This window comes from Rhinatrema bivittatum, chromosome 14 (genome assembly GCF_901001135.1).
Source record: "Rhinatrema bivittatum chromosome 14, aRhiBiv1.1, whole genome shotgun sequence".
Lineage (NCBI taxonomy): Eukaryota > Metazoa > Chordata > Amphibia > Gymnophiona > Rhinatrematidae > Rhinatrema > Rhinatrema bivittatum.
Window position 1 is genome coordinate 10,734,266 of NC_042628.1, and position 16,674 is coordinate 10,750,939.

Here is a 16,674-nt window from a genome sequence, read left to right on the forward strand (position 1 = left end):
CTTCGTGCATTTTGCCCTGCACTGACATCAGGTTCACTGGTCTGTAGTTTCCTGGATCACTTCTGTGGTGTTACGTTGGCTACCCTCCAGTCCTCGGGTACAGTGGCAGATTTTAATGATAGATTATAGATGACCATTTCATATTTGAGTTCTTTCAGAACTTTGGAATGAATACCATCCGGTCCTGAGGATTTGCTGCTATTAAGTTTGTTCTTCCAGTTTCACCATGATTTGTATCATTTCCTCAGAGTCTTCTCCTCTGGTATGGATATCTCCCCTACATCCTCCTCAGTAAAAGGTGAAGCAAAGAATTAATTCAGTACTGCTAATACTAATATCTGTGTCTCCAATGTATGTAGCAGTTGTAAACATTTCTGTTTGAATGTAGCACCAGGTATGTTAAGTCTTTTTCATCCACTAAGTGCCAACATGTAAAAGAAAATTTATGGTCAATAAATTCTAATTTTATATTTGTGATTTTCACTTTTTTCTTTTGCACATCTCCATGCTGCCTCATGGTACCTTTTTGACACTGTTTTTATAGACAGAGGGCTGTTCAGAGGTCTGTAGTTCTCCAAGTTACTGTGGACTCTGCACAGATAAGGTCATTGAACAAATACAATGAGTTTTATAACCAGCAGGAAGCTGAGGTTTTCATGTGGATTTCCAGATAACATCTGAATAGAGCAACTAAATATAGCAAAGCATAGACTGTCAAATTTGACAAAGGATACACTTATAAAATTAAATGAATTTGGTAAAATAGTCTGACTGCTGTTAGTCCATTTGAATGCACAGAAATAAAAGGTTAAAAATGAAAACAAACACAAATATGTAATGATACTAAAGACCAGGTAATAGGTAATCATATAAGGTGCTCAATAAACAAGCAGAAAAATATTCCAAAGGAATGGACAAAAGAGCACTAGTATTGTTGATATGGTATTAATTAAAACAGAGATCTTTATTAATCATTCACAAAAAATTAAAATAAATGAACACCTTAATGTTAACAAATGTGGCATAAACAATCATGTGACCCTTATACAAATAAGTATTGATAAGTTAAACATGGATCAATTGCAGACTGTGCACTCCTATGGCAGAGTGTTAATACATTTGTTGTCAACGCTTGGCCATCATGGCCAGGGGCAGTTCTATAATGAGACAGGGTGAGGCGGCTGCTTTAAGCAATAGAATTTTGAGGCAGCAAAAAATGCCCCTCTCAGAATGCCACTGTGGCAATGAATATGCATGAGGTCTATTTGCATGCACTGTCTCCATTATATGCAAATAGATCTCATGAATATTCATTGTAGAAATTCTGCAGCACCAAGGACCAAGTCTGGGGACCACTAAGTGCATGATTTTTCGAGATATCACAGGTCCCTTCTTCAGAACTGCAGTCATGTCTGAAGAGACCCATGAGGCCTCAAAAGCTCATACACTATAAAACTGTTTTGTTGATTTGATTTGATAGTCCTGTAAAGGTATCACTACCAGCAGTGTTCTCCAGGGCCAATATGGCTACCAGAACTCTACACCAGTGGTTCTCAAGACATACCCCACTAGATTGATTTTCAGGATATCCACAATGAACGTGCATGAGATAAATTTGCATACAATAGAGACAGTGCATGCAAATCTAACTCATGCATATTCATTGTGGATGTCTTGAAATCCAGGCAGGGTGGGTGTGTCCCAAGGACTGGGCCATGAACCTCTGCTCTACACTACTGATAATACAACAAATAAGTTTCCATAATGAATATTCAATGCCTTGCATCCCAGCCTGTGAGCTGTGCTAATAAGTCTCTAGTTTCTAGCAGGCAGCATCTAAGCTGGATCTTTGTTGATGCTGTAGTTAGTAACATAGTAAATTATGGCAGAAAAAGAGCTAATGGTCCATCCAGCCTGCACAGCAAGTTTATTTTTTGGGGGTGGGTTGCATCTGCCACTCCGTGCAAGTTACCCACTGTGCCTTCTGTTAAGGATAGTAAAAGCGCTGCCTTCTGTGCAGGGTAGTAACTGCTACGCCATACTGGTGGTTACCCCAGTTAAAACAGGTCAACCTTTTTCTTCATTTCCATCCTTTAGCTATTAGGGATCCTCTGTATTTATCCCGTGCCCTTTTGAATTCCATGTCCATTCTTGTCCTCACTACCTTTTTCCGGAGGGCATTCCATGCAACCACCACTCTTTCCTTGAAGAAATATTTCCTGATGTTGTTCCTGAATATACCCCGTTGAAGCCTCACATTATGTCCTCTAGTTCTACAGCTTTCTTTTCACTGAAAACAGTTTGATTCCCATGCATCATTAATTTCCTTCAGCTAATTAAATGCCTGTATCATATCTCCCCTGTCCGTCCTCCCATCCAGGCTATATCTCCTTGTGCTTCTAGTACTTATCTGTGATCTAAAAGGTCAAACAGATTCGTCTGACCCAACCTTCTTCTGGTAAAACCATATTGCCTCGGATCCTGCAACCTATTGCATTGTAGATATTTGACCATCCTTTCCTTCAGCAGCATCTCCATTACATTTTCCACCACTGAGGTAAGGCTGAATGGGCTGTAGTTTCCAGCCTCTTCCCTGCTCCCACGTTTGTGAAGTGGGACCATCAACACACTTTTCAAATCTTGTGGCATCATGCCCGTTTCTAGAGATCTATTGAATAAATCTTATTCCTAGAGCAGATTCCATATGAAAGTAGCCCTAGCTGTCTAATGCGCTTATTTACATTTAAACAGGAAGAAGAGCAAAAGCTTTTTCTAAAGCACTCAAAAGGCAGATAACAAAAGGGAAAGCAGCCAACAGCTTTGCAACAATATTTCCTCAAGTAAACACAGACTATGAAATTCTATTTCAAAAAGCAGGAAGAGATACTAGCAGCAGTATTCAAACAAGCATGCACAGATAAAGAAATTCTATTTCAAAAGCAAAGATTATGAAAACTATTAAATAAAACAAGTAAAACGACGCTTAGTTTTGGGAGGGTGTTTGGGCCTCGTCTGGGAACACAGACGCCAAAATGTTAACTTCTATGGTTTCCTAAGCTATACCTATGTCTATTTCAGGTATGGCATCTACTGTGCCCCAGGATATTAAAGGGAATTTCAGCGGCGCATTCAGGTCATTCATCCTATCACCCACAGAAGTATAGAAAGCAATCATTAACAATATCACACCAGCTCCATTTTAAGGACTTGGAACCTTTCTACTTGCTGTTCAGATAAACCTCCTTCAGCACTGAGCTGTGTGACATCACCGTCTGCACTGAGCTACGTGACATCACTATCTGCAGTGTGCTACGTGACATCACCGTCTGCACTGAGCTATGTGACATCACCGTCTGCAGTGTGCTAAGTGACATCACCGTCTGCACTGAGCTGTGTGACATCACCGTCTGCAGTGAGCTGTGTGACATCACCGTCTGCACTGAGCTACATGACATCACCGTCTGCACTGAGCTGTGTGACATCACCGTCTGCAGTGTGCTATGTGACATCACCGTCTGCAGTGTGCTGTGTGACATCACCGTCTGCACTGAGCTGTGTGACATCACCGTCTGCAGTGTTCTATGTGACATCACCGTCTGCACTGAGCTATGTGACATCATTGTCTGTAGTGTTCTATGTGACATCACTGCATTGAACTATGTGACATCACCGTCTGCACTGAGCTACGTGACATCACCGTCTGCAGCGCTGCCCCTTCTCCATTTGCTTGCGCTACAATTTTGTGTTTTCTGCTGCTGTTATTAATGCAGCAGCAGAAAATGTTAAAATTACCTGAGAGAATAGCCAGGGCCAGAACAGAAGGGTAAAGATTTTTATTTTTATGCTTTTCGGTTTGTGAGATCTTTCCTTTAAAGCACCAACAGTAAGCCAGGTTCAGAAAAACAGGAAGTTCACCCAGCCGGGTCCCGTTTGCGGTCACCCCCCCCCCCCCCCCTCTACTTTCTCTTTCTGTTCCTCTGATGCTGAGAACTCAGGCTGCCTGAAGCAACATAACCAAGGCCTGGGTTAAATTTGTCATCACTTACTGGAAAAAAAATGACACGCAACAGAGGAGCAATGTGAGAATGGTCCGAGGGTAAACATCTGTAGCTCTGTGGTCTCACCTTCCCCTAGTGGCTGAGCTGGTGTTACAGGCAAAGGCTTTATGACAAACAGATTATATAGTATTGATTATATTTTGTAATGCTGAGAGAGAAACAGAGAGAAAAACTCGTCCCTGGGAGACACAAGGCTCCAGATAAAGCCTTGATCATGTAACAACAGGATCAACGAGATGAGAAAATCTAAAGAGCCAGAGGGAGGTGTGGACGCATCAGAATCACAGTGGCCTCTGCCAGGACACGCATGCTGTGATAGCGGGAAGCCAATTCAGTTTACAGCACTTTCTGTGCTGCCTTCTGGCCAGACTAATGGGCCAGTTTCCAGTCTTGAAGTGTAGGACCTGGAAACCTCAGTCCAGCTTTCACTCCTCCCTCTGAATGAGGGAACGGTTTTTCTGCAATGAATTGCTAAGGGATAAATTCTCAAAGGGTTTAGGGACAGAGCTTCAAAAGTTTAAAATGCTAAATTGGCTCCCTTTGAAAATTGACTAGGACTAATCGCCTAAATGCAGATTGCCGAAAAGTGGGCACCTATGGGCGTGGAGTTAGGGCAGGGGAAGCGGGCGCTTAGCACTGATTTTCAGCACTAGGCACCTGGAGCTCAATAAAAACGAATAACTTATCCAACTGAAGTTAGCCAGATACGTTATCCAGGATATTCAGCAGGATAAACTTCCCACTGAAGACTGACAAAGTTATCCAGCTAACTTTTAAACCTAACTGGCTATGTTTGAATAAAGCCAGTTAGGTTGGAAGTTATCCGGCTAAAAATTATTAAAAAATTATTAGCATCCACATCCCAGTGTGTCCAACATTGATCTGACAGCAACGCTGGTCCCATAAACTACCAGCGATTCTGCCGGATAATAAGTAAAATGTGGCCAGTCCGGAGAGGATATATTTAAACACAAGTCTGGGTCTTAGCCAAACAAATCCTTTGGAATATAGACCTCCAGCTTCCTAAGTCAAGGCTAAGTTTTAGGTGCCTGATTTAAGTTCATTTTCAGATGAAAACTTAGGAACCTAAATACTACTGAAAATCCTCCTAAATTTAGGCCTGCATTCCGAACCTAGGCACCTAAATGAAGCGCTGAGCAGGTTTTGAAAATTGATCCCTAGAGTCCTAAGAGAAGTGGGGGGATGAGAGGAAGGACACAGCTGGGTTCAGCTTTCACCCACTCGCCTTCCTGCACGTTCGTCCTTGCTGCTGCCGTTCAGGTCAATGTTGCCCTGAAGTTAAAACCCATTTTTTTAGTGCATGGCTGAGGGGGTGCAGAGCGAGGTTTGCAGGGCAGGTTGCTTTGCTTCTGTTTGGTGCTGCCCACTGCATCAGTACAACAACAAAAAACAAATCTCATCTGAGGCTACAGCAGGGCCCTTTGCGGTGGTTTATTGCAATCTATAAACTCAATACAGGTACCCTTGAGAGAGAAAGGATTAGGTTTGCAGGCACGTTCTCAGGACTCATAGAGAAACCAGAGACATAATATTACATAAAATCTCTAGGAACTAAGTTAGAGTTGAGGTGTATAAATTCAGAAAGGTTTACACAGTTCATTAGCCTGCTTTAAAAAAAACAAAAACAACCTTTATTCTCATGAGAAACTCTGGAAGGTGGATAAAAGCTGTGTAAACGGTAAACGATCGTTTTTTTTCTGGTGATAAAGAGAGGTAAAAAAAGCAAGTAGCTTTCCATCTAGGTCTGTAACAGAGGTACCTGGGACAGCAGGCCCTGAATCCAGTGCCAAGGACCGGGGCTCTGGGGCTCTGGGTAGTGGCTGCCTTTGCAGCTGAAGGCTACTTGGGCACCTCGAGATCAACTGGGGGGAGGTGTATTTTACAAAATCCCTCTGCCCCCAAATGCCAAAAGTATATCTCAGCATCAAGACCCTGTGAGAAAGACAGCAGCACCACGAATGCTAATGGGATTTCTTCTTTTCTGTCAGGTGACAAGGTTCTGGAGTCAAGGGTTATCATCGGCACCAGTCCTGGCTGGCTGCAACCTCGCGAGCTGAAATTAAAGCTAACAATATGCAATGTTGGACTTGGAGGAGCCTGAACGCCCACTTCTTCCCGTTAAAATGGTATCTATGAAGGCCTACAGCTATGGGAAAGGGGCACGGCTAAGCCCTGATCTTCAAGACAAGGGACCTTGCAATCTGCAGTTCTCAGAGCAAGAGCTCCGCCGCGCATTATTACTCTATTTATTTATTTTATGTATTTATTAGGTTTTGTACAGCGTCACTAAGCCACTCCATCGTATCGGTTCTCTAATGTTGCTCCCCTCGTGCACCCTTTCAGCATTTCTCAATAGAAAGCTGGAAGCCGCGTGGTCTACGGGGTCCTCCTTCTCTCGCGGCGCCCGCGGCAGCAGTGGAGGGCGTGGGATGTGTCTGCCCGTCAGGAAGGAGGAGAGCTACGAAGGGACAGAAATGGTTTGGGTTTTTTTTCTTTTCTGCTGTAGGCTATAAATAATCCCAGTTCACAAACGTGGGGGGGGGGGAGTCAGCAGGTGTTTTGGGTTTTGTAAACGTTTTTTTTTTCATTAATAAATGCTCTCTTCACTACTGAAAACCCAAGCTGCAAGTTTCCATAACTCTTTCTCTGGTATTACTGGAAATGTAGGTTCACCCTCACCCATGAGTTACTTTCCCATCAATGCGCTTCTTTGATATCTATATATACATCTATCTATATCTATATATATACAATTCTCTTCATCTGAACAGCTGCTACTTAAATGGGAAAACCCTCCAGAGGTTTTCTCTCAATTAACCCAATTTAAACTGCATTACAGGAAGCCAAGAGGATAAGTGGGGAAGCCACAGACAGGCATTGGACTATATAGACGTACGAACGCATGCATCATGTGGTCGTGTCCATGCTGGGAAAACTCCTCTCCTCCCTGACGTTCGGGGAGCTCAATGAACAGAACCTGGCTCAGCTTCCATTCTCACTGCGATGAGAGCGCGGTGCAGCCCTGGGAAGCTACAATGTCAGATTTCAGAAACTATGGTGAAAATAAAACCAGAGTATGCCAAAAATGTTATTTGAATTTCACAGTGCTTCACTTATGACGACGCCTAGGTACATTGCACAATGAATTTCTGCAACAACAACAACCAAAAAAAAAACCCATTTCCAGAACAGACTTTCTCAATTCAAAGCACATTTCTGTGATAAAAAAAATATCACTTGTGTGCATTTGCTGTTTAGGCTCTGCATGGCCACTGTTTAGTTGTATTTGTGAGTTTGTAAAAGATGCCCAATCCTCCTGAAAAATCAAGGTTATTCTAGTGCAATTAAAGAAACCCTAACCTGTTAGTTAATTAGCAGGTTGTGCGATGCGAGAGAGCAAAGGGACCATGAGGGAGAAGAGCAGGAAAGGTGCCAGAGGGTAAGAAGGTTTGAGAACCGTCAACAGTCAAAAATGAGATGGATGAGCTACATTCTAGAGATTTCTTACACATTAATTCCCCACTAGCCATGTAATCTTTCTTTAGTTAATCAAATGCCCTAAAATAAAATTATTTTACATCTTCAGTGAAACAGTGAAGCGCTGCCTGGGTTCTCAGTGTCCAGAGCCCTCAGCAAACAGTCAGTAAATTTACATTCTGTGATCAAATTCCTTAAAATAATCGTATGCAGACGCCCACCAGTAAAACAGATTTAAAAGCATGCATAATGAAGGAATGCAGATTAGCATGTGCTAGGAACACTTGCAGGATGCCTTGTGTGCACTGATGTACATATATTATTAAAGAACGTGGCGTATAGTGATAGCGCTGATCCTGGGAATTAGAAACACAGAACACGGAAATCTAACGGCAGCAAGAGACCCCACAGCCTTACCTTGCCTGCCCATCCACATAGCTCCACCAATCCCGCAGAGATCCCTCTGCTTGTCCCAAGCTTTCATGACTTCAGGTATTGTCCTTATCTCCACCATTTCCACTTGGAGGCTGTTCCATGTATCCACTACCCTTCCTTACATTACACCTCCATCTCCCCCCTCTCACCTTCATGCCATGACCCCTTTCCAGTGAAAGAGAGACAGCTCCTGTGTTTGGAAACTTTGGAGGTATTTAAATGTCTGTATCATATCTCCCCTCTCTCGCTTTTCCTCTAGGGTATACATGCTTAGATCTTTAAGTCTGTCCCCCATATGCTATACATTTCAGAAGCCTCTCTCTGGCCCGACCCATCCTGCTTACATCCTTTTGATGGTGATAGCACCAGAATAATACAACGCTATTCCAAATGAGATCTCACCTCCTTTTACTTCTCACCATTCCTCTTCCTATACTCCCAAGCATATTTTAGCATCTGCCATCACCTTATCCATCCGTTTGGCCACCTTGAGATCATCAGATACGATCACCCCTGCTTCATGCATAGAAGAATTTCAGGCCCTTTGGGTTTTTGCCACCCTAATGCATGACTCTGTATTTCTTAGCATTAAATCTTAGCTGCAATACATGAGGGGGTGTTCAAGAAGGAATTATTTCATTGTGTTGCAGAACTTGCAACAAATAAACTCTGCATTATTCGCCGGTTAGGAATTCAGAGTTGGTGTTGGGTGAACCTCCAGTCTTCTTATAACATGATTATGCAAATAAAACAGACTGTCAGTGAGGCCGAGTTGTCATGCTCATTATATTCTGCAGTTTGTTACCAATGATGAACCGGATCGATGGGATAAGTTGGGATACTGCAGGTACGCTTATACAGATTTAATAATTATTATTCCTACTGTGATGTGTGCAGTATTGCAGTCAGTTGCTTCTGCGCCTAGAATCCAATGGGATCCACACTACCTTTATTTTTCACTTCGTCTCCGATCATAAGGAGTTACAGCTCCCCCTGGTGACAAATTTGACATGCTGACGGCGGAGGTGAGATGGTGTTTGTGAGGAACAATTTCGGAAAAAGACAGAGTGCTGCAGCCTCAAAAGGGAGCCCGACGCTGCTGCAGCACCCGAGCAACCTGTGCACGTCTGTCATCCATTTCCACACATATTTTCCCTAAATATATAATTTCATTAATGTAGAGTGGAGGAGTAGCCTAGTGGTTAGAGCAGTGGACTATGAACCAGGAGAGCAGGGTTCAAGTCCTGCTGTCACTCCTTGTGACCTTGGGCAAGTCACTTTACCCTCCATTGCCTCAGGGGGTCATTTTCAAAGGCTTATCACATGTGGCCTTTTTTTTGTGCGAGAGGAGGCGGACTCGGCGGTGATAAGGTTAGTAACGTTATGGCTGCCAGTAGTGCGCCCAATAGCAACACCTTTCACGGTGGCGCTATTGGGTGTGAAAACACCGTGGTGGTGCGAAGGCCGCCGGCTTTCGCAGGCCCCCCCTGTTTTCGCTGGATTCACCATTCTGCGATGGAATGGTGAATATCCATAAATAAATACATTCTGCGATGGAATGGTGAATGCAAGCCCTCTGCAGATAGGGAAATACCTACAGTACCTGAATGTAATCCACTGTGAAGTGCTGAAAAAAAGTACAGAATATGAATAAAAAAAAAAAATATATATATATAGCTATTTGAATTTGAACTTAAAAACTGTGCACCGAGAAAAAATAAGAATGCAAGTGAACAAGCTAAGGAGTGAATTTTCAAAGGAATTATGTGGGTAAAATTAGGATGTATCTTAGCAATTTTCAAAAGCCCATTTATACACGTAATACCTTTTCAAAAGTCAGTCCTAGGGAGTGAAATGTCCACCCTGTGCCCTCTTCCTCCTCCCAGAAGGTTCCCTCTCCCCACAAGTCCTAGGGAAATAAATGATCATGATAGGAGAGTCCCGAGTACCCTCTTGGCACCGGTTGACCTCTTGCACGACCTTGTCTAGTGCTAAAGTAACTTTCATCTGAAATGCTAAGAAGTTCTAGTGGATGCCTCTCCCTTCTCTACTTTTTAACCCTTGCAGAGCCTGTCAGGAAGTTCCTCCAGTAGTGCATAGCTCTCGGCTAAGGTTGTACCTCTGGGAATTTGTAGAAATAAGGGGTCAAACAGTTGCTGATGATAAGTTTTTATTGGACTAACAATACCTCTGTGATGAGCTTTTGAGAGCTGTGCTCCCTTCCTCAGTTCAGTTACATTGCGCTGCTTTTTCACTGACCTGATGGAGGAGGGAAGGTTTTTGAAAGCTAGTTACAGATGTATTAGGTTAGTCCAGTAAAAAAGTATCTCTAGCAATTGTTCGTTGACCTTTATTTCTACATATTCAAGTGCACTAATCCAGAAACAATACTTTACCACTGGGAAGAAATCAAACTTGATTTTATGGTATATGTATTGTCTTATAGTTTTATGTATTTATTTATGGATATTACCATAAATACCCACTGTTACTCGCTTAGAAACGAAGATAAAACAGGTTATACGTTTTGAAATAAAAAAATAAACAAATGTCTTGTTATCCAAGCATCAAATTTCAAGGAAAATATTTTTAGAAATGATTTTCTCCTTTTGCGGTTGTGGAGCATTATATTTTACTTCCATAAATCTTTAGCAAAATGTCAACCTAACCCATCTTTTAGTCAGCTTGGTTGAAATGTTTTTTCAATAGGAATGTGTGAGCTGAAAGGTGATTGCTGCTCAGTGCAGAGCTGGAATCTGGGAAGAATCACAGAAGCATAATCCTATCCATTGTAAACTCGATTCAACTGTGATCGCAAATATCCTTCAAGCAATGCACTGTAACTGTTGAGTTAAAACTTGTTTTGTAATCTGCCTGGAGGCCATTCCTGGAAAAAAGACAGAACAGCAACTGTCTGCAAATAAATAAATAAATGTTAACACTGTAATACAGTAATTGCTAACAGATAAGGACCTCTTGGCCACCCAATTTTGTCTACTCCATCAACAAAAGCCCGGACTTGATAGCTGGTCAACATCCACCTTTGCCCTTAGTACTGCTGTCTGTGTGGACCATCTGTTCCATGCCTAATTAATTCCATCGCTGTTTAGGTTACGAGCATTTCTGCTTGTAGACTACTCTAAGACTCCATTCCCCTCTCAGTAAAAGAGTATTTTATTTCAGCCTCACTCCTTCCACAATCTCCTGTCCTTGAGCTGCTTTTTCTAGTGAAAATGGACTTTATCGAAGCTAGTTCAGGATTTATTTCTGTACTGCTTGCATTTATTACTCACCTGTTTGAATATGGAACTCACTCAAAGTGGGTTTCAGCGTATTAGAATATTAGCTTATAAACAGGTCATTTGTAGCTTCGCATTACAAAGGAGTAAGCAATTTTCAATAGCAGCAGTGTCATAATTCAGTTTAAAAAACAAATTAGATGTGCCTTGCCTAACTCTAAATAGATCCACAATCCTGACTAAGCTCTAAGAATAAGTAGCTCCATAGCAAGACTCTGGATTGTAGCAGCAGATTTAAGGCAATTCGAGACAGTTTCAGTCAAATTGAATCTTCAATCACATAAGTCACCTACAGTAGCTTATCCTCTAAAAGATGGAAATTGATAAAAGATAAAAACTACCAAGCCCATCCGCTTTGCCTGTTTTGTTTACCTCTTGTAATAATGCACATGGGGCTTGAGTTCTGGTTATCATCTGCTTTCTTGAGTTCTGATACAATCTAGAACTTTATCCTTTCAGTGAAAAAAATACCTGTTATTCAAGTCCAGTATATAAAAACAGACAATAGAAAATAACAGGTTATAGGGAATAAAGAAAGAAGACAGCCGAAGACATTTGTGGTACATGAAGTAGGGTAGACAAAGGTCCTCATTGGGTTAAAAAATAGAACCGATGGGCAAAATGGCTCTAAAACTTGTTCTATCCCTTCCCGTCTCAGCATTCACATCCACTGATTCTTGCCTGCTGTATTCCATTCTTCATTAATGTTGATGACTATTATCATTTAAAAGGCCAAATCACCAAAGGCTGATAGAGGCAGCTGAATCAGTAACAATTTAGCATGGATGAAAAACAATGGCCCCTATAAGCTGTGCGTGTGGGCAGGTGCACATAGATCATGAGATAAGAGCACACAGGAAAACATAGCACGGGATTTCAGAGAACACCGTACACAAATCTGTGCAATATGTTTGCACACAATAACATTTCTGCAAGCATAATCCCCCCGAAAATTAGAGGGAAGGTTGCTGAAAACCTATGCTAATTTGGACATGTGCTTGCTAAACAATAGTACACGCAGGCATACATAACACGTGCTAGCTAAACATGAGTACACGCATGCATACATAACATTCAAATTGGGTGATAGTGAGCTCATTAACTATTACTACCCTATTTACTAGGGAAGCTAAATTTACTGAGATCTTCAGGCCCTGTCAGTTTAGCACCTGCTCCAAGCTGGCGTTAAATGTAACTTGGGGAGATTGTCTCATTGGGGCATCTCTCCAAATAAAGAATTCCCCCCAAGCAAGCAATCTGGCCTGCTAGGGGGGGGGGGGAACCCCCACAGCCCTCTGGGGCAGTTCTCCATCTCTCTGAAGGAATGAAAGCCTTCTGGGGCGCCCCCACCACCACCAACTAAACATGATCTCCGGGTTCCTCTCAGAACCCCCAACTCACTGCCGCAACCCCAGAAACGTTTGCCGGCAGGTTAACCACTGGTCTCTAGACTTGCAAGCCTGACAACAGAGCAAGGCAAAATAGTAGAAGCTATTCTTAAAAACAAAACTGCTGGCCACATAGATAGACCTGGCTTAATGGGGAAGTGTCAACATGGTTTTAGTAACGGGAAGTCTTGCCTTATCAGTCTTTTAGTGAAGGGGTAAATAAACCTGTAGATAAAGGTGAGCCAGTTGATATAGTGTATTTGGATTTTCAGAGGGGATTTTTAACAGAGTCCACTCCTCAAGAAATTAAAAAGTCATGGGATAAGAGGCTGCGTCCTGTTGTGCATGGTAACTGATTAAAAGACAGGAAACAGAGAGTAGGACTAAATGCTCAGTTTTCCAAATTTTATTTATTTATTTATTTATTTTTAATTTTTATATACCGGAATTCCTGTATACAATACAAATCAGTCCGGTTTACAATAAACAAAAAGATTGCCCCAGTCTGGGAGGTCAGACCGGGGTTGTTTACATCGAACAATGAACATCGAACAATGAACATTGAAAAATAACATTGAAAAATAACAATTAACAATTAAACATTGAATGTTTTCGTGACCTAAATTAAATTAAAATAATTAAAAAGTTAAATATTGCATATATATATGTTGAATATTGTTAACTGTATAAAACAATAAATTTAAGGTTCAATCAGGATAAGGTGCTTAGTTGGATTCTGTAAATTGGAACGCTTGTCTGAAGAGCCAGGTTTTTAACTTTTTTTTGAACTCTGGCAGACTGGGTTCAAGGCGTAGGTCTGGGGGGAGAGCATTCCAATGGTGTGGTCCTGCGGTTGAGAGTGCTCTTTTTCTTAGTAAAGATGTTGCTGGTGGGGCGAACAGTGTGCCTCTGTAGGCGCTTCTGATGGGTCTGGAGGATAGGTGTGGACGAAGTTGCGTTTGGAGAGATATAGGGGCGATGTTGTTTATTGATTTGTGAATAATGGTGAGGGTTTTAAAAAGGATTCTCTGTTTGATGGGTAGCCAGTGGAGGTTGCTCAGGATAGGGGAGATATGTTCTTTTTTATTGGTGTTTGTTAGGATTCTGGCGGCGGCGTTCTGTACCATCTGAAGGGGTTTGATACTGTTAGCGGGGAGGCCAAGCAGGATTGCGTTGCAGTAGTCGAGTTTTGAAAAAATAATGGATTGTAGGACAAGGCGAAAATCATTAAAGTGAAGGAGAGGTTTTAACTTTTTGAGGACTTGTAATTTATAGAAACAGTCTTTGGTGGTGGTATTTATAAATTTTTTCAAGTTAAGTTGATTGTCAAGCCATGCTCCTAGATCTCTGACGTCTGAAGAGAGATCAATATTTGATGAGGTGGATTGATAAAGGTAAGGTGAGTTGATGTGTGGGTCGTGTGAGATAAGTAGCATCTCTGTTTTGCTGGAGTTTAAAATCAAGTTAAGGTTGGAGAGTAGTTGTTTAATTGGTTGTAAACAGTCCTCCCAGAAGGATAAAGTTTTTTGAATAGATTCTGAGATGGGTAAGAGGATCTGGATGTCGTCTGCGTAGAGGTAGTGGGTAAGCTTGAGTTTTGATAGCAGATGGCAGAGGGGGAGGAGGTAAATGTTGAACAGGGTGGGAGATAGAGATGAACCTTGTGGAACGCCTTGGTCTGATAGGATGGGTTCAGATTCCTTGTTGTTTATTCTGACTTTGTAGAACCTTTTTGATAAGAATGATTTAAACCAACTGAGAGCCGTGCCTTTAATTCCTATGTTTGATAGTTGGTCTAAGAGTTGTGAGTGATTTACCGTGTCGAATGCTGCGGATAAATCTAGGAGAACCAGTAGGTATGATTGTTTTTTTTCCAGATTCAGAAGTAAGGTATCCGTGAGAGAAAGCAGAAGGGACTCTGTGCTTAATGATTTCCGAAAACCGTATTGTGCGGGAGAGAGAATGTTGTGTTCCTCGAGGTATTCGGAAAGTTGTTTGTTGACAGCTTTTTCCATCAGTTTGGAAATCAATGGTAAGTTAGCAATGGGTCTGAAGTTAGCTGGGTCAGAAGGTGAAGCGTTTGGTTTTTTCAGTAGTGGTTTGAGAATTGCTAGTTTCAACTGATTGGGTACCATGCCTTGGGCTAAGGAGGTATTAATGATTTCTGCAATGGGTTTTGCTACAGTGTTAGTGATGGTGGTGAGCAAGTTGGTTGGTACTGGGTCTGAGGGATGAGCAGCTGGTTTAATTTTTTTGAGTATGTTTTCGATCTCCATGGCAGATGTGGGTTCGAAAGCCTCTAGTCTGGCGTTCTGAGTGAATTGAAAAGCGCTCATAGGTATAGGTGGGGAGTTGTGGGTTGTAAGGTGTTGAGTGAGGTTGGAGATTTTGTTTTAAAATAAGTGGCCAATTCGTTTGCCTTGTTGAGTGCTTGTTGGTCTGGAATGGATGGGGGCATTGGTTTGGTAAGAGATGAGACGTATGAAAATAGAGCTTTTGAATCGAAGATGAAATTGTGAATTCTTTTTGCATAGAAGTCTTTCTTTGTTTTGTGGATGGCATTTCTGTAGGTGTTGAGGGTGTTTTTGTAGTCCAGTTTTGCTGAGTGTGAAGGGTTGTTTCTCCAGCTTTGTTCTTTGTTTCGAAGTTTTTGTTTCAGGGATTTGAGATCTGGGGTGAACCACGGTTTTCTGTTGTCTCATGCTGGTTGAATAGTTTTGGAGGAGATTGGGCAAAGTTGATCAGCTATTTTGTTTGTGAGTTTGATCCATGAGGTAATGGCTGTGTCGGCATCTGAGAGGTCTAGTTGGTTGAGATCTTTGGAGCATTGTTCGTTAAGTTGATCAATCGAACATGGTTTCCTAAAATGAATCTTGGTTTTGTTAATGTTTGGAGGTGGAGTGTTTTTCATTTTGAGAGTCGTGTTGATGATCTGGTGATCTGACCAGGGGACTGGAGAACAGGAGGGATTGGAATAGGTAGATAAGCTGTCGTTGATAAAGATGAGGTCTAATGTGTGACCTGCCTTGTGTGTGGGACCGCTGATTATTTGTGAGAATCCTAGGTGACTGAGGGAGGTAAGAAATGTTTCACAGTTTGAAGATTGAGGGGTGGAGTCGACGTGTAAGTTGAAGTCTCCTAGGATGATAGATGGTTTTTCTGAGTTGAGGTGTTTGGTTATTAGCTCTATTAGAGGAGAGGGGTTGGTGTCTAGGGTTCCTGGTGTGGCGTAGATGAGAAATATTTGAAGTTGTTGTGATTTGAATAGGGAGCATTCCAGTTTTGTAGTGGAATATGATTGTTGTAGGGTTAGGCCCAGTTGTTTTTTTGCGGCAAGTAGGATTCCTCCTCCTTTTTTTTTGGGTCTGGGTATTGAGAAGAGGTCAAATGTTTGAGTTGGTAGCTGGTTTGTTAGTGTTATGTCTGAAGGTTGTAACCAAGTTTCTGTTATTGCACATATGTCTGGGTTGTTGTCGATGAGGTAATCATTGAGAAGGTGAATTTTTTTGGAAAGTGATTGAGCGTTGAATAGGGTTAAAGTGAAAAGAGAGAGGCCAAGAAGTTGCGTGATGGGAGAAGTCATGATGGATATGAGTCTTTGTTGTCTTGGTATGGGGAAGGGCCTGAATCTATGTGGGCAGTTGTGAAGGTGGGGAGTGGGGGGTTTTGGTGCTCTCCACTTGTAGTTATGTATAATGGGAATTGTGATGGGGTGCATGTTAGCGGGTGGAGGTAGCTGAAGTCAGATGTCTGACGGAATCGTTGTAGTCGAACGAATGCTGGGAGAATGTAATCAGATGAATGCTGGGTGTATGCTGGGCGAATGCTGGGTTAGTGTAGTCCGAGAATAGTCTCCTTTTCTAAGATCTCTGAAGTTCCTCTGTGGAATCTGTTGCCACTCCGGCAATTCCACTGGTTCTTGGATTGAAGCTGGCGTGGTCTGTGCGGGTCTGGAGCTGGAATCTTGGACGCGGTAGTATGGAGTGGCTTGGTAGG